The 19,487-nt window shown below is 40.3% G+C and overlaps 1 long non-coding RNA gene across 2 annotated transcripts in view; it reads right to left on the bottom strand.

The window, feature by feature from the left end:
- Positions 1-2,556: 2,556 nt before the first annotated feature.
- The window catches only part of LOC116274926, a 60,494-nt gene continuing 43,563 nt past the window's right edge, over positions 2,557-19,487 (bottom strand). Inside the window, exons 2-4 of one of the 2 annotated variants that reach the window (XR_004183764.1) lie at positions 5,201-5,314; positions 4,921-5,065; positions 2,557-2,663 (exon numbers count right to left, since the gene is read on the bottom strand). This is a non-coding gene — a long non-coding RNA (uncharacterized LOC116274926). Of the gene's footprint in view, positions 2,664-4,830; positions 4,871-4,920; positions 5,066-5,200; positions 5,315-19,487 lie in introns of those variants that run through there. The other variant, XR_004183765.1, reaches the window with a different exon arrangement.

The following is a 19,487-nucleotide window of genomic DNA, read 5'->3' as shown; positions in this document are numbered from 1 at the left end:
GGTTAATTTTTTTTTTTTTTAATTGTATAGACAAGGTTTCGCCATGTTGCCCAAGCTGGCCTTGAACTCCTGGACTCAAATGGTCCACCCACCTCGGCCTCCCCAGGTGCCAGGATTACAGGCATGAGCCACTGCACCTGACCTCATGTTTGTTTTACATCTAAGCAATGCTTTAAAATACCTGCTAGTATTAAAATTGACTCTATGGGAAGAGATGCCATGATAACTGTGTGGTCTCAGTCCACCCACACACTTCGGCACATGCACGAGGATGTTTTACAGGGTTTTGTTGGGGAAAATACTAAATACACATGTTCAGTTTTCTGAGCAGTCACAGTGCCATGGTTTAGTTGAATTGAGAGTACCTTGAATTGGTTTGTAAGAGTGTGATTGGTCTCAGTATTCCCATTCATTACTGGGACCCCCAAGTTTCCAAGGATTTTTCTATGATCTACATCTGACTGCCAGTGACAAGGGCTTGTATGGCCAGGACAAGTAGAAAATATGGGACCCAGCATTCCAGGTCAAAATGATTCTAGGTGAAGCATCCCTGCCAGCCATTCCCATATGGGCTGTTGTTGGAGTGATCAGACCCAACAGCAGGTCATGGGGGAGAAGAAGTCAAGCAGAGTCAAAGGATTGAGAAAAAGACAATTTGAGAGAGAAAGTGGGACCAGGGGGCCATAGCAAGTGTGGAGGCTGCGAAGGTACCAAGCTCTGGGAGCCCACGCTATTTATTGGTGCTCAAACAAATAAACAGGTGGTGAGGATGTGGGGGTTGAAAGGAAACAGTGTATCAAGTGAATGAGAAATACATGGCTGCTTGAGATAACAGGAGTGCTAGAAGCAAGAAGCCAGCAAGTCTAGCAGACATGGAAGCCCTGCCTCAGCTTCTCTCCAAACACTCATCTTTTCTCCCAATAGGCTGTTGATAGAATTTTGCCTTTTAAACATCCCCCTCTACTACCAGACTTGGCCCCAGAGAAGTCTGACTGAGTGTAAGGCACAGAGAGCACAGAGAAGCTGATCCAACTCTGCCATTATCTAGGTTTCTTCATCTCATCAATATTTATTGAGGGCTGGGCGCGGTGGCTCAAGCCTGTGATCACAGCATTTTCGGAGGTCAAGGTTGGCAGATCACTTGAGGCCAGAAGTTTGAGACCAGCATGACCAATATGGCAAAACCCCATCTCTACTAAAAACACAAAAATTAGCAGGGCGTGGTGGCGCATGCCTGTAATTCTAGCTACTCGCGAGGCTCAGTCACAAGAACTGCTTGAACCCAGGATGGGGAGCTTGCAGTGAGCCTAGATCACGCCACTGCACTCCAGCCTGAGCAAAAGAGAGAGACTGTGTCAAAAAATAAAATAAATTAAATTAAATTTCAAAAAAGGCTTTGCAGATGTGAGGGTATGGACTTTGAGATGGGAATATTATCATGGATTAGGTGGGCCTAATCTAATCAGATCGGTCATTAAAATCTGAACCTTTTTCATGCTGGGAGAAAGAGGAGATAAGAGAAGGATAGATTAAAAATGTGAGGCCAGGCATGGTGGCTCATGCCTGTAATTCCAGCATTTTGGGAGGGCGAGGCACGTGGATCACCTGAGCTCAGGAGCTCATGACCAGCCTGGCCAACATGGTGAAACCCCATCTCTATTAAAAATACAAAAATTAGCTGGGTGTGGTGGCACACGCCTGTAATCCCAGCTACTTGGGAGGCTGAGGCTAGAAGATTGCTTGAACCCAGGAGGCGGGGGTTGCAGTGAGCCAAGATCATGCCACTGCATTCCAGCCTGGAGGACAGAGTGAGACTCTGTCTACATTTAAAAAAAAAAAAAGAAAAAAGAAAAAAAAAATGTGAGGGACTCAACCCACTGTTGCTGGCTTTGAAGTGGAAAGAGAGGCAATAAGACAAGGAACACAGCCTTGACAATATCTTGCTTTTCTCCCAGTGAGACCTGTGTCAAATTTCTGATTTCCAGAACTGTAAGATGATAGGTTCTGTGTTATTTTAAGGTACTCAATTTGTGGTAACTAATCACAGCAGCCAATAGGAAACTAATAAAATTCCCATCCTCCTTGTGCTTGTATTCTAGTGACAATAAAAATAAATATAAATAACAGGGCATCTAAATATGCTAATAAGAGGTGGGAAGGAAATGAATGAAGTGATGTGAATGGGACTATAATGGACTCATCTGTCAACTTTTTAATGCTTTAAGAATGCTCTAATGCATGAATTTTGGCATTAGGCAAAGATTAGCTCCCCCTATAGGAGTTATTTATGTATCTCTTTTCCAGCTAGAGACAGGCATTTGACTTGGGCTCCACTAATAATACAGCCATGCTAGAATTTAAATTAGAGGCTACTGATGCAAAAGGGAAGGAGAGTTCAGGTAATTTCTCTCTCTCCCTCCCTCCCTTCCTCCTTCTTTCCGTCCCTCCAGCCCTCTTTTCCACTATCTCTTTCTCACTCTCTATCTCCCTCCCTCCTGTAATAGTAGCTGGGGCTACAAGGTAATATACAGCACAAAACAGCCAACTTGCCTTTGGTAGCTAGAATTACTCCTTCATCAGATAAGTTCTGCTTCTGCAATATAGCTTTAGATGCTGTTCTGGAAGCTGAGCCCAAGCCCAGCTCTCCAGCCCTCTCAACAATTCTGTAAACCACAAAACATCTTTGTATTACTCTTTTTCTGCTTAACCAACTGAAGTCACTTTTGATTTCTTGCAACTGAAGGCCCTGAAGGAAATAGATAGTCATTAGACTTTGGACTGTGGTTAAAGAGGTCTCTCTGAGAAGGTGAACTGGGGCAGGAAGAATGTGAAGGAGCAAGTAACGGCCAAGGAAGCAGTCAGACTGAAGAAATGTGAAGACTACGGTGCTGGAGCTGGGGTACAGAAAAAGCAGGACAAACAACGCCCTTGCCTTTGTGGAGTTTACCTCTGGTAGGGGGTATCTAGATAGTTAAAGGGAGGCAAATGATAGGCAACATAATTTCAGATACGTGTTATAAAGGAAGCAAAAGAGAGAATTACAGGCTTCAGGCCAGGAGCTATTTTGGATAGGATGGGCAGGAAAGTCCTCTCAGAAGGAAGTGACATTACACAGAGACATAGGAGATTTATGACTTAGAGAGTGTCCCTCAAATACAATATTGGGACTCTGCTCAGGGAGGTGAATTTCCTAAGAGTTCTTCAAGCAAAAACATAAACAAATATTGGAAAGTCATCTCTACCAAGGTTAGGAATATTGGGGAAATTCAACACACGTTTAAAATGCTCCTAGAGACATAAATTTTTCAATAGCAGTTATGATCATCTTTTTGATGATGTTCTCAACCTTGAACTTGTCAAATACAAATGATAACATTTTTAGGGAGATAACGCCTTACATTATGAACATTTGTTCACATCTACAAATTAGCTTGAATTTTGTCTTGGATACTTTCTATGTGAACAAGTACTAAAAAAAAAATAAAGCAGATGCAATGTTGGTTCTTCATCACTTCTGTCAGCGGCTCTTCTAGTTTGACAGACTAGGCTGTCAACAACGGAATGAAGCCAGTGAGAGGTGACAATGTGCTAGCTGCCCTCACTCTTGGTGCCTCCTTGGCCTCGGTATCTACTCTGGCGGTGCTTGAGGGGCCCTTCAGCCTGCCACTGCACTGTGGGAGCCCCTCTCTGGGCTGGCCGAGGCCGGAGCCGGCTCCCTCTGCTTGCAGGGAGGTGTGGAGGGAGAAGTGCGGGTGGGCTGAGGAGGGCGCTCGCAGGTCAGTGTGAATTCCCGTGGGCGCACGCGCCGGCTCGGCGGGGCCCCGCACACAGAGCGGCGGGCCGGCATCACTGGCCCAGGGCAGTGAGGGGCTTAGCACCCAGGCCAGCAGCTGCAAAGGTTGCTCCACGTCCCCCAGCAGTGCTGGTCCGATGGCACTGTGCTCGAGTTCTCACCGGGCCTCAGCTGTCTCCCCATGGGGTAAGGCTCAGGACCTGCAACCCACCATGCCCAAACCCCTCCTCCACTGTGGGTTCCTGTGCAGCCCAAGCCTCCCCAAGGGGAACGCCCCCTGCTCCGTGACACCCGGTCCTATCGACCGCCCAAGGGCTGAGGAGTGCAGGCACAGCTCGGGACTGGCGGGCAGCTCTGCCTGCAGCCCCTGTGCGGGATCCACTGGGTGAGGCCAGCTGGGCTCCTGAGTCTGGCGGGGACTTGGGGAACTTTTATATCTAGCTAAGGGATCATAAATGCACCAATCAGCACTCTGTGTCTAGCTCAGGGTTTGTAAATACACCAATCAGTACTCTGTGTCTAGCTCAAGGTTTATAAATACACCAGTTGGTGCTCTGTATCTAGCTAACTCTGTGTCTAGCTAACCTAGTGGGGAGTTGGAAAACTTTTCCCCCTAGCACTGTGTCTAGCTAGCTCAAGGATTGTAAATGCACCAATCAGCACTCTGTCAAAACGGAGCAATCAGCTCTCTGTAAAATGGACCAATCTGCAGGATGTGGGTGGGGCCAGACAAGGGAGTAAAAGCAGGCTGCCCGGGCCACCCAGTGGCAACCCGGCTCAGCCGGTGACAACCAGCTCTAGTCCCCTTCCACACTGTGGAAGCTTTGTTGTTTTTGCTCTTTGCAATAAATCTTGCTGCTGCTCACTCTTTGGGTCCATGCTGCCTTTAAGAGCTGCGACAGTCTACAGCTTCACTCCTGAAGCCAGTGAGACCAGGAACCCACTGGGAAGAATGAACAACTCCAGATGTGCCACCTTTAAGAACTGTAACACTCACTGCGAAGGTCTGCAGCTTCGCTCCTGCCAACAAGATCACGAACCCACCAGAAGGAAGAAGTTCCAGACACATCTGAACGTCTGAAGGAACAAACACCAGACACACCATCTTTAAGAACTGTAACACTCACAGTGAGGGTCCACGGCTTCATTCTTGAAGTCAGCGAGACCAAGAACCCACCAATTCCGGACACACCGGTGCTAACAGAAAGAAACGTCAACTTCAGGCAAGAGTCTTCCAAAATAATCTGTTTGCAGATGGAAGTTGCTGGTTTTCTGTGAGCATGAAAAATTAATTATCAGTGAAAGGGCATTTACTACTTTCAAAGTCCATCTATTTATTGACTTTTTAAAAAAAATCTTCCCAGAGAAAAGAACTATTTTCTAAAATTGATTAATCAACTTACTGACCTGAGTCAAAGGTTTGGTGAAAAACAGAATGAATGTACTTTCTCATATAAATCCCAGAAAACAGAGGGTTTTTGGCCTGTTTTTATTCAAAGCAGTTATCTGAAGTATCTTTTCCTGTGAAAAATCAGAAAATTATTCAAGTAAAATATTAACAGATTTATGGTAAATATGGCAAAGTGAACATATACATCTACTTTTACTTCTTTTCAAACCCCAGAAATGGCAATAAGACACTTAAAAAAATTATTATACTCTAAGTTCTAGAGTACATGTGCACAATGTGCAGGTTTGTTACATATGTATACATGTGCCATGTTGGTGTGCTGCACCCATTAGCTCGTAATTTACATTAGGTATATTTCCTAATGCTATTCCTCCCCCCTCCCCCCATCCCATGACAGGCCCCAGTGTGAGAGATGTTCCCCTTCCTGTGTCCAAGTCTTCTCATTGTTCAGTTCCCACCTATGAGTAAGAATATGTGGCACTGGTTTTCTGTTCTTGTGATAGTTTGCTGAGAATGACGGTTTCCAGCTGCATCCATGTCCTTACAAAGGACATGAACACATCCTTTTTTATGGCTGCATAGTATTTCATGGTGTGTATGTGCCACATTTTCTTAATCTAGTCTGTCATTGATGGACATGTGGGTTGGTTCCAAGTCTTTGCTATCTTGAATAGTGCCACAATAAACATACGTGTGCATGTGACTTTATAGCAGCAAGATTTATAATCCTTTGGGTATATCCCCAGTAATATATACGTGGGGATGGTTGGGTCAAATAGTATTTCTAGTTCTAGATCCTTGAGGAATCGCCACACTGTCTTCCACAATGGTTGAACTAGTTTACAGTCCCACCAACAGTGTAAAAGTGGTCTTATTTCTCCACATTCTCTCCAGCATCTGTTGTTTCCTGACTTTTTAATGATTGCCATTCTAACTGGTGTGAGATCATATCTCATTGTGGTTTTGATTTGCATTTCTCTGATGGCGAGTGATGATGAGCATTTTTTCATGTGTCTGTTGGCTGCATAAATGTCTTCTTTTGAGAAGTGTCTGTTCATATCCTTTGCACACTTTTTGATGGGGTTGTTTTTTTTTTTCCTTGTAAATTTGAGTTCTTTGTAGGTTCTGGATATTAGCCCTTTGTCACTTGGGTAGATTGCAAAAATGTTTTCCCATTCTGTAGGTTGCCTGTTCACTCTGATGGTAGTTTCTTTTGCTGTGCAGAAGCTCTTTAGTTTAATTAGATCCTATTTGTCTCTTTTGCCTTTTGTTGCCATTGCTTTTGGTGATTTAGACATGAAGTCCTCGCCCATGCCTATGTCCTGAATGGTATTGTCTAGGTTTTCTTCTAGGGTTTTATGGTTTTAGGTCTAAAATTTAAGTCTCTAATCCATCTTGAATTAATTTTTGTATAAGATATAAGGAAGGGATCCAGTTTCAGCTTTCTACATATGGCTAGCCAGTTTTTCCAGCACCATTTATTAAGTAGGGAATCCTTTCCCCATTTCTTGTTTTTGTGAGGTTTGTCAAAGATCAGATGGTTGTAGATGTGTGGTGTTATTTCTGAGGGCTCTGTTCTGTTCCATTGCTCTGTGTTGGTACCAGTACCATGCTGTTTTGGTTACTGCAGCCCTGTAGTAGAGTTTGAAGTCAGGTAGCATGATGCCTCTAGCTTTGTTCTTTTGGTTTAGGATTGTCTTGGCAATGCGGGCTCTTTTTTGGTTCTATATGAACTTGAAAGTAGTTTTTTCCAATTCTGTGAGGAAAGTAATTGGTAGCTTAATGCGGATGGCATTGAATCTATAAATTACCTTGGGCAGTATGGCCATTTTCACGATATTGATTCTTCCTGTCCATGAGCATGGAATGTTCTTCAATTTGTTTGTGCCCTCTTTTATTTCATTGAGCAGTGGTTTGTAGTTCTCCTTGAAGAGGTCCTTCACATCCCTTGTAAGTTGGATTCCTAGGTATTTTATTTTCTTTGTAGCAATTGTGAATGGGAGTTAACTCATGATTTGGCTCTCTGCTTGTCTGTTACTGGTGTATAAGAATGCTTGTGCAGCTGGGCGCGGTGGCTCAAGCCTGTAATCCCAGCACTTTGGGAGGCCAAGATGGGCGAATCACGAGGTCAGGAGATTGAGACCATCCTGGCTAACCCGGTGAAACCCCGTCTCTACTAAAAAATACAAAAAACTAACCGGGCGAGGTGGCAGGCGCCTGTAGTCCCAGCTACTCAGGAGGCTGAGGCAGGAGAATTGCGTAAACCCGGGAGATGAAGCTTGCAGTGAGCTGAGATCTGGCCACTGCAATAAGCCTGGGCGACAGAGCAAGACTCCGTCTCAAAAAACAAAACAAAACAAAACAAAAGAATGCTTGTGATATTTGCACATTGATTTTGTATCCTGAGACTTTGCTGAAGTTGCTTATCAGCTTAAGGAGATTTTGGGCTGAGACAATGGTGTTTTCTAAATATACAATCATGTCATCTGCAAACAGGGACAATTTGACTTCCTCTTTTCCTAATTGAATAAATACCTTTTATTTCTTTCTCCTGCCTGATTGCCCTGGCCAGAATTTTCAACACTATGTTGAATAGGAGTGGTGAGAGAGGGCATCCCTGTCTTGTGCCAGTTTTCAAAGGGAATGCTTCCAGTTTTTGCCCATTCAGTATGATGTTGGCTGTGGGTTTGTCATAAATAGCTCTTATTATTTTGAGATAAGTTCCATCAATACCGAATTTATTGAGAGTTTTTAGCATGAAGCGCTGTTGAATTTTGTCAAAGGCTTTTTCTGCATCTATTGAGATAATCATGTGGTTTTTGTCTTTGGTTTTGTTTATATGCTGGATTACATTTATTGATTTGCATATGTTGAACCAGACTTGCATCCCAGGGATGAAGCCCACTTGATCATGGTGGATAAGCTTTTTGATGTGCTGTTGGATTCGGTTTGCCAGTATTTTATTGAGGATTTTCGCATCGATGTTCATCAGGGATATTGGTCTAAAATTCTCTTTTTTTCTTGTGTCTCTGCCGGGCTTTGGTATCAGTATAATGTTGGCATCATAAAATGAGTTAGGGAGGATTCCCTCTTTTTCTATTGATTGGAATCATTTCAGAAGCAATGGTACCAGTTCCTCTTTGTACCTCTGGTAGAATTTGGCTGTGAATCCATCTGGCCCTGGACTTTTTTTGGTTGGTGGGCTATTAATTATTGTCTCAATCTCAGAGCCTGCTATTGGTCTATTCAGGGATTCACCTTCTTCCTGGTTTAGTCTTGGGAGAGTGTATGTGTCCAGGAATTTATCCATTTCTTCTAGGTTTTCTAGTTTATTTGCGCAGAGGTGTTTATGGTATTCTCTGATGGTAGTTTGTATTTCTCTGGGGTCGGTGGTGATATCCCCTTTACCATTTTTTATTTGTGTCTATTTGATTCTTCTCTCTTTTCTTCGTTGTTAGTCTTACTAGCGGTTTATCAGTTTTGTTGATCTTTTCAAAAAACCAGCTCCTGGATTCATTGATTTTTTGAAGGGATTTTTGTGTCTCTATCTCCTTCAGTTCTGCTCTGATCTTAGTTATTTCTTGCCTTCTGCTAGCTTTTGAATGTGTTTGCTCTTGCTTGTCTGGTTCTTGTAATTGTGATGTTAGAGTGTCAGTTTTAGATCTTTCCTGCTTTCTCTTGTGGGCATTTAGTGCTATAAATTTTCCTCTAAACACTGCTTTAAATGTGTCCCAGAGATTCTGGTATGTTGTATCTTTGTTCTCATTGGTTTGAAAGAACATCTTTATTTCTGCCTTCATTTCATTATGTATCCAGTAGTCATTCAGGGGCAGGTTGTTCAGTTTCCATGTAGTTGAGTGGTTTTGAGGGAGTTTCTTAATCCTGAGTTCTAGTTTGATGGCACTGTGGTCTGAGAGACAGTTTGTTATAATTTCTGTTCTTTTACATTTGCTGAGGAGTGCTTTACTTCCAACTATGTGGTCAATTTTGGAATAAGAATAAGACACATTTTTAAGAAGCACAAATCAATAAGGACAGAAAGAACAAAAGAGTGTAACAAAACAAACAAGTAAACAATATAGAGACTGAGAAGCAGGTGAATTAGTGATAAAAAGAACATAACAAGCTGGGCACAGTGGCTTATGCCTGTAATCCCAGCACTTTGGGAGGCCGAGGTAGGTGGATTTCTTGATTACAGTAATTCAAGACCAGCCTGGGCAGCATGGTAAAACTGCATCTCTACTAAAATTAAAAAATGTGCTGGACAAGGTAGCGTGCGCCTGCAGTCCAAGTGACTTGGGAGGATGAGGAGGGAGAATCACCGGAGCCTGGAGAATTTGAGGCTATAGTGAGCTGAGATCATGCCACTCCAGACCGGGTCACAGAGCAAAACTGTGTCTCAAAACTCAAAGCCGGCAAAGGGAAAGGCTGTAGACTAACTCAGTTTTACACCAGAGGCTGCACAAAGCTCTGGGACTGACAGCACTAGAAAGTCTCTGGAAAAATAGGAAGATTGGCTGAAAGTCCAAGACAGCAGTGAGATCCATCAGTGGTGTCTCCAACTCCTAGCATCTGGCAACTACCACTCTATTTTTCTTCTCTCCCTACCTTCTCACCCTGGCAGAGGATCAGAGATCTAGTCTCTGGGGAAGGTATAAAACAGAGTCTTTTGGCCGGTGGGGTTTGAAGGTAACGATAGTATACTGAGGGAAAATAATGCATGTTAAATGCTTAAAATCCTGCTCCTCTTTATCTACCTGACTTTCAGAATACTAGCTGAAAGACTTTTACCGTTAGCCTGGAGATTGGAAAATCCTCCCCCACAGCCTGACCAGTTCAAGAAAAAAAGTTTCAAGATAATAGCATTCTAAGTTCCCCAACAAAATAGCCAAGCTAGAATGCCCCAAAGTAAAAACTGTGATTGGATAAGCTGCTTCTCCACCTCCAGCCTCAATTACTCCCAACTCACGCCAACACATTCAGAGATGCCCACTGCCTTTTAATTTTAGGGAAGCCTTTAACTTGAAAGGTAAAAGGACCAAAGCAAAACAGCAGATAAATGCAACTTGGAGCAAATGCATACCCTACATGGAAAAGAAAACTCCAAAAACAAAATAAAACAGAAATCACATTATTAATATATTCAGAAAGATGAAAAACAACATTGCTACCATGAAACAAGTATAATATACTGTACAATAAATAAGAATATTCACAGAAATAAAACAATCTATTATTTTAAAATATATGTATGATAGCAGAAATGAAAGCAAATTGGAAGTTTTCCTAGTCTGTTTTGTGCTGCTATAATAGAACAGCAGAAACTGGGTAATCTATAAACAATAGAAATTTATTTGACTCATGGTTCTGAAGGCTGGGAAGTCTGTGATTGAGGGGCCACATCTGATAAGTTCATCACAGTTCATCGCCTGGCTGAAGAGCAGAAGGGCACAAGAGCACTCGGGAGAGAAAGGAAGAAAGTGAAACTCATCCTTTCATCAGGAGTCGATTTTTAAGATAACTAACCTATTCCCCAAATCAGGACAATAATTCATTCATGAGAGCAGAGCCCTCATGGCTTATTTACCTTTTAGAGACCTCCCTTCCCCACACTGTTGCATTGAGAATGAAGTTTCTAACACATAAACTGTGGGGACACATTCAAACCATAGCAGAAGGGCTGGAAGATAAAAATTTCTAAGGAAATTTCCCAGAGTGTGGAACAGAGAAACAGAGATGTGGAGTATTGAAAAAAGAGATTAAAAAAAATAAAAAAGATAATTAGCCAAGGAGATCCAAAATCCAAATAATAGGAGTCTCAGAATCAGAGAGCAACAACAAAAACATGTGTGTGTGAAGGGGGGAGATGTGTTAGTCTTCTATTGCTGCCTAACAAATTACCACAAACTAGAATTAAGTATTGCCCTACAGTTTCCATGGGCCGAAGTTCAGATACACTCACTTGGCTTCTCTGCTTAAGGTCTCACAAGGCTACAATTAAGGAGTTAGCTAGGGCTGGAGTCTCATCATAGGCTAAGAGTCCTCTTCTGAGTTCACACATTTGTTGGCAGAAATAATTTCTTTTCAGGTTTAGAATCCATGGTAGCTAGCATTTTCAAGGCTATCAAGAGAGTCTCTCACTTCTACGCCTTCTTTTAAAAGTCTCAGTTGCTGGGTGTGGTGGCACATGCCTGTAATCCCAGAACTTTGGGAGGCCCAGGTGGGAGGATCACTTGAGCCCAGGAGTTAGAGGTTACAGTGAGCCATGATTGCACCACTGTGCTCCAGCCTGGGTGACAGAGCCAAACCTGCTCTTAAACAAATAAATAAATAAATGGCTCATTTGACTAGGTCAGGTATACCCAGGAAAATCTCTTTTAATTAACTAACTTAAAATTAACTGATTAGGGTCCTATATTATATCTACAAAATTTCTCGCCTTTGCCATATAACATAGTAAAATCATATAATTATGGGGAGTGCTATTTCATCACCTTTGCCATATTCTTTTTTTAATTTGTTTTCTTATTTTTATTTATTTTTTAAAATTATACTTTAAGTTCTGGGATACGTGTGCAGAACCTGCAGGTTTGTTACTTAGGTATACACATGCCATGGTGGTTTGCTCTACCCATCAACCCATTATCTACATTATGTATTTCTCCTAATGCTATCTCTCCCCTGGTTGCCCATCCCCCAACAGGTACCAGTGTGTGATGTTCTCCCTGTGTCCATGTGTTCTCATTGGTCGACTACCACTTATGAATGCGAGCATATGGCGTTTGGTTTTCTGTTCCTGTGTTAGTTTGCTGAGAATGATGGTTTCCTGCTTCATCCATGTCCCTGCAAAGGACAAGAACTCATCCTTTATTATGACTGCATAGTATTCCATGGTGTATATGTGCCACATTTTCTTTATCTAGTCTATCATTGATGGGCATTTGGGTTGGTTCAAAGTCTTTGCTATTGTGAACGGTGCTGCAATAAACACATGTATGCATGTGTCATTGTAGTAGGATGATTTATAATCCTTTGGGTATACCCAGTAATGGATGGCTGGGTCAAATGGTATTTCTGGTTCAAGATCTTTGAGGAATCGCCACAATGTCTTCCACAATGGTTGAACTAATTTACACTCCCACCAAGAGTGTAAAGTTCCTATTTCTTCACATCCTCTCCAGCATCTGTTGTTTCCTGACTTTTTAATGATCACCATTCTAACTGGTATGAGATGGCATCTCATTGTGGTTTTGATCTGCATTTCTCTAATGACCAGTGACGATGAGCTATTTTTCATATGTTTGTTGGCCACATAAATGTCTTCTTTTGGGAAGTATCTGTTCATATCCTTTGCCCACTTCTTTTTTTTTAATTAAAAAGTAAACTTTAACGTTGAAAATGCAAACTTGGGGAGGGCAGAAAGATCACACACAAGGCTGTCACTTCATACCTGGAGGGTTGCACAGCGGCCAGGCAGATGCTCTCCTCACTTCCTGGACTGTGAGGCGGCCAGACAGAGGCGCTCCTCACTTCCCATACTGTGAGGTGGCCTGGCAGAGGCGCTCCTCACTTCCCAGACGGTAGGGCGGCCAGGCAGAGGAGCTCCTCATATCCTAGACTGTGCGGGGGCTGGGCAGAGGCACTCCTTACTTCCCAGACAGGGCGGTGGCCTGGCAGAGGCGCTCCTCTCTTCCCAGTCAGCTGGGCGGCCAGGCAGAGGCACTCCTCAGTTCCCAGATGGTGGCCTTTGCCCACTTTCTGATGGGGTTGTTTGTTTTTTTCTTGTAAATTTGTTTAAGTTCTTTGTAGATTCTGGATATTAACCCTTTGTCAGATGGATAGGTTGCAAAAATTGTCACCCATTCTATAGGTTGCCTGTTCATTCTGATGATAGTTTCTTTTGCTGTGCGGAAGCTCTTTAGTTTAGTTAGATTCCATTTGTCAAACCTTGCTTTTGTTGCCATTGCTTTTGTTTTAGCCAGGAAGTCTTTGCCCATGTCTCTGTCCTGAATTGTATTGCCTAGGTTTTCTTCTAGGGTTTAAGTTTTTAATCCATCTTGAATTAATTTTTGCATAAAGTGTAAGGAAGGGGTCCAGTTTCAGTTTTCTGCATATGGCTAGCCAGTTTTCCAGCCTCCACTGGTGATACCTTTGCCATATTCTATTGGTTAGAAGTTCAAACTTCCACTCATACTCAAGGAGAGGAGTTTCTATAAAGGCAGAAATCATGGGGGTAATCTTAGAATTCTGCTATCAGCAGAGGGGAGGGGATCATTAAACAAACAGCACAAGACAACTATTCAGACCTGAAACATATGATCCTCCAGATCGAAATAACTCATTAAAATGCCAGCATAAATGATGAAAATAGATCCACATCAGACTTTGAGAAAACTGTTGGCTACAGGAAACTCTGATAAGAGGGTGCATGTCACAAAACAGATTAGAAATGGAAATGACCTTATATTTTTAAATAACAATACTTCAATCTCAAAGGCAATGAAACAATGTGTTTAAAATTATAAAGCAAAAATCATATCTACCCTTGCATTCTATACGTAGAAAACCTACCTAATTTCGGGATAAAATAAAGATGTTTTCAGACACGTACGATCTCAATTATTGCCCATGTACCTTTTCTCAGAAGAATGCCTGAGGATTTGCTCCATTAAAAAGATGAGAAAACAAAACCAAAGAATAGTACAGGATAATTAGCATAAGAACAAGGCAAAGGGAATCCCAAGAGGATGGTAAAGGAGGATCCCAAACTATCATTGTGCAGGGTTGACAAAGCAACACACCCAGAAAAATTTCTTCCATAAGATAAAATTGAGAATAAGAGAAGAAATTGATAGAATATGTACTACATCTTAATATACTTGAGAGAAATTTAGACAATTGACAGAGTTTGGGCTTGCATTAGTGATAAACAAGTCAGGGAAACCCAAGAAAACAAACAATAATATAAACTAATTAATCCAAAAGTTGTGCAGGAAAGGAAAAGAAATACTTGTTGACTACATGGCACAGCTGTTTACTACATGACATAGGGAGACACGTGGCATATGAGTAATATTTACTATGATCATAATAATGTAAACACTAAGTTGGGGTATAAATATACATAGAGAATGAAGAAATGGAAAAGTTGTGTATGTGTTGTAGAGACATAGGGAGGGGAAGTAAGCTAGATCTTCAACTTCTATTGCAATAGATCTGTAGATAACACCTAAAACTGTGAAAAAAACAAGAGGCTATGCAAGCATCCTATTTGGAGACATGAAGGTAAATATCAAAATATCAGCCAAAAATGATAGAAGTGCTTCTGGGGAAGAGAAAATAGAACAGGGAAAGAGAAGGCAGGAATCTCCATTTTTCTATAGCAAGGCTTATAAATGTATTTCACATTTTACATTGTGTATGTATAACTCTGCTGCAAAATACGAAAGAAACATGTCCAAGCACAAGTGATCAAATAAAGCAATTATTTAGATAATTGCTTCACCTTTTTATGCTAGATACATTGACTAATTCCTCACATAAGTTCACTATAATGTTCATTTTGTTATGTTTAAAATAAAGTTTACCAGAACTTAAACAGCAAATGAATGTTTTCCTTCAGAGCTTTCACCTTAAGATGTAAGGCACTTAGTTCAAAGTTGTTGCAACTACCCAAAATATTTTTGGAGCTGTCTTTATAATTTCAAAGCCTATGACAAATTTCTTTAAATAACTTCAGAAGTGTCAATTCATGGATTTAATATTTTATAAGAAACAGAAATCATATGGCAGGAACATGTGACATGCCTGCTCCTGCTTCACTTTCTTCCATGATTGTAAGCTTCTTTTGGCCTCCGCAGAAGCCAGGCAGATGCCAGCTCTATGCTTCCTGTAAAGCCTGCAGAAGCCTCTCTAACTAGTTCCTATGTCTCTTTGACCTATGACCATTGTGGTTTTCTGTTTTTGTTTCTTGAGCACTTCCTTACTTTCTGGAAGTACCAGATACTCCACACTTATCTTGTATATTTTCTACCTCAATTCTAGAATCAACCATCTCCCCAAGAAGCCCTGGTTCCCTTCATTGGAGAATGGTATTACAAAACACGATCTGGGTACTAGGTGTGCTAGTTTCTTCTGGGGCTTCCTTGCCTCTAGGCTCTTTGATAAAAGGGAAGCCGAAGTGAGGAAATATGTGTGTGTATACTAACTCACGTATATATGCACATACCTCTAATTTTTTTCCTTCATTCATCTGTGTCTGTGTTAAGCTAAACATGATTTCATATTGAATTCTCCAACTCTAATTCATTACCATACGGATCATCCTAGCCTGTTACACTTGCTGATCTGTAAGCTCCCACTCCAAAGGGTGAGAAACTTGACTTGCACCATCCATCATTGTCTTAGTCCCATTTTGTGTTACTGTAACAAAATACCACCAAATGGGTAATTTACAAACAATGCAAGTTTATTTGACTCATTGTTCTGGAGGCTGGGAAGTCCAGGATCAAGAGGCCACATCTGGTGAGGGCTTTCTTTTCTTTTTTTTTTTTTTTTAGATAATTATACTTTATGTTCTAGGGTACATGTGCACAATGTGTAGGTTTGTTACATATGTATACATGTGCCATGTTGGTGTGCTGCACCCATTAACTCGTCATTTACATTAGGTATATCTCCTAATGCTATCCCTACCCCTACCCCCCTCCCCACAACAGGCCCTGGTGTGTGATGTTCCCCTTCCTGTGTCCAAGTGATCTCACTGTTCAATTCTCATCCATGAGTGAGAACATGTGGTGTTTGGTTTTCTATTCTTGCTATGGTTTGCTGAGAATGATGGTTTCCAGCTACATCCATGTCCCTACAAAGGACATGAACTCATCCTTTTTTATGGCTGCATAGTATTCCATGATGTATATGTGCCACATTTTCTTAATCCAGTCTGTCATTGATGGACATTTGGGTTGTTTCCAAGTCTTTGCTATTGTGAATAGTGCCACAATAAAACTATGTCATATGATAGAAGTCACCACATGGCCGGGAAGCATGTGCCAGAGAAGGCAAGAGGGGGCCAAACTCACATTTTTAAGGAACCCACTCCCATGGCAACTAACCCACTCACATGATAACAGGATTAATACATTTATGAAGACAGAGCTCTCATGATCTAATCACCTCTTGAAGGTCCCATATTTCAACACTGTTGCATTTGGGGTTAAATTTCCAACACATGAACTTTAGGGGACATATTCAAATCATAGCAATCATCCATTTACTTGACTGTTCAATTCCAGTATACATGTATGCTGTGTATATGTATTCATACCCCATGGGAAAATCTACTTGATCAACTATAATAGCGTGCTTATGTACGGTTGCTTTTGCCATTAGTCTTATGGACTCCACTCATTTTCAAATTCCTTAGGTCATTAACCGATTCTTCAACTACCTTTAGTGAGATTATTTCATATAATTGCGGTACAATTAGATTCTTATGTCACAGTTGCATTTCATTCTGGGATCCTACAATATCTGAAATATCTTTAAATTTGCATACATTGTTTTATTCTTTTTGCCATAAAATTACTTCTATGGGTTTTGACAAACACATGGCATTATGTAGTCACCATTATAGTAACATATAAAAGAAGCTCACCACTTTAAAACATTCCCCATGTGCTTCTCCTAATCAGCATCCCAACCATTACCAACCAAAGCCCTTGGCAACAACTAATCTTTTTTAAATGTCTCTATAGTTTTGCCTTTTCCAGAATGTTATATAAATGGAATCATAGCTTTTTAGAATGATTTCTTTCACTCTGCAATATGCATTTAAGATTCTTCCTTGTCTTTACATAGCTTCATGGTTTATTCCTTTTTATTACTAAATAGTTTTCCATTGTATGGATGTACAATAGTTTGTTCACTTATCTTTTAAAGGACACCTTGATTGCTTCCAATTTTTTGGAATTTTGAATAAACATTCATATAAAAGTGTTTATGTGGACATAACTTTTCAAATCAGTTGAAATACCTAGGAGCATGGTTGCTGGATTGTATGGTAAGACTATGTTAACTTTATAAGAAGCTATTAAACTGTTTTCTAAAGTGGCTGTGCCATTTTGCATCCCATCAGCAATGAATGAGACTTCCTGTTGTTTGGTATCCTTGCCAGCAATTGGTATTGACAGTTTTTTTTAGATTTTAGCCATTTTAATAGGTGTATAGTGGTATTTCATTGCTATTTTAATTTCTATTTCTCTAATGACAAATGATGTTAAGCATCTTTTTAAATGCTTATTTGCCATCTATGTATCTTCTTTAGCCACATTTCTTTTTAGCACAGTTTTTCCTTAAGAAGGGTGAAATATGGTTGGCTGGGTTTCACACTTTTTAATTGGTCATATTCTTGTCCTAATTCATCCTGATTGGTGTTTTCATAATTCTCCAAATCTCTGCCTCACTTTTAGACTCTGTATCCTGGATTACTTTTAAGGGCCTAATCTCTTTCTTTAACTGTAAATTTTTATTAGTTTAAAGCTCAGAAGGATTCCAAATTCTTAATGCGAGGAAGAAGGATATGACTTCATTGTTGCTTCATTAAGTTCTATACTAAGTATTTTTTCTCTTTAAAAAAAATCATTGTATTTAACTGTAACCATGCCTCAAATATTTTAAACTGCTTAACCAATAATAAAAATTATCCCAATATTTTCCTTTAAGCTTTTATTTAGTGTAGTGGTTTCCCAACTTTGGTGTATATCAGAATCTCAGAAAGCCAGAAAAGAACACTGGCCCAGGCTCATTAAATTAGGATGGCGCATGGACTTTTGTATTTTTATCAAGATCCCCAGGTGTTTTTGATACCAACCAAAGTTTGAGAACCACTGGTTTGGTGTTTGGAGAAAAGTGAAAGTGAGGCAGTCCTCTCCAGCTGAGGGCCAGTCTAACCCTCAAAAGAGAACACAATCAGCACAATCAGCCTGTCTAGACACCAATAATAGCTTCAGAAACCAGTGCTGTTATCTCACTAAGTTCTCAACCTAATACTTTACCGAGGTTTGTGTGCAAGATTTTTGTCTAGAGTTGAAATTGAACATCAGTAGAATATTTTTACAGAACAAGATACCATAAAAAACTGGGTTTATTCTGCAGAGTTCACCAAAGCAACATTTTAAAGTCATCTGGACACATCGTACCAGGTTGAATTAAAACTGTTGAAAGATGTGCCTCCAGAATTTGCATTTTAAGAACTACAGGGCAACATACAGGGCAGACAATCTATACATCTTTTCATATTACTGATTCACTACTCTTCTATGCAATAAAAATTAAATGGCATTTTTTTACAACAAAGCATTAAGCTAAATTGAGAAGACCAGATTCAACAATACAGCATGTTTTATAACTAGAAAGCAACTATTTCTTAGATATTTTTTCTTTAAAAACTCAGTCTTCATGTTCTTTGTGTCCTAAGCTATGGCTAATATTCAGTATAACTTAAGAGGGAACAGTTCCAAGAAAAACTTCATCTCATCAAAACGTTATTTGCATATTCATAAGATTTCACTTTCAGGCAGAGACATGAGCTCTTTTTCTTGCAAGCTATTACATCAATATACAAATAAGCATCAAGAAAAATGTGAATAAGGATATTAAATGAAAAAAATGTTCACTCACCAGTGCACAGTTTAATATTAGGTGAAGAGTATGCTTGCTTGATTACAAGTAAATTTTAAAGGTAAATAATTGCACTCATTGTTCATATAAATATTTAGTTGCCATTATTACTAATAATTGCTAATACTGATGAGTGTACTTCTAAACAATTGTTTGAATTTGCTAGAAAATATCAGCAATATGACTTTCTTGGAAAACGTATCTAAATTTTAACTGAGGGGCTATTTTTTAAATCAAAATGACACACCAAAGTGTGGTTGAAAGCGCTTTGCTTTTTCAAAAATCTCTCCAAACTCACTTGTAATCTAGAAATGAGTATTTTCCCATGAAAGTACAAAATATCAAATGCTTGAGCATCTTTTGCCAGAAATTGGATTATGCTATTCATTTTACCAGTAGCTAATGACCACTCTTAGGAGATATTATATTTCCTCAAATTTTTGCTGTGAGGGTAACACTATCAGGTAAACATAAATTTTTTTTTGTTTTTTTTTTTAAAGAAATTTAAACTCTTCCTCTTAATCTCATCTTCAGCATATTTGGATGTATCTAAACTGTGTTCTTAGTTTGTCTATATCAGATCATTTCAGTCTTTCCTCCAAG

Source organism: Papio anubis, chromosome 5 (assembly GCF_008728515.1).
Source record: "Papio anubis isolate 15944 chromosome 5, Panubis1.0, whole genome shotgun sequence".
In the NCBI taxonomy this organism is placed as follows: Eukaryota; Metazoa; Chordata; class Mammalia; order Primates; family Cercopithecidae; genus Papio; species Papio anubis.
Note: the sequence above shows the minus strand (reverse complement) of the source record. Positions and strands in the feature narration are given on the sequence as shown.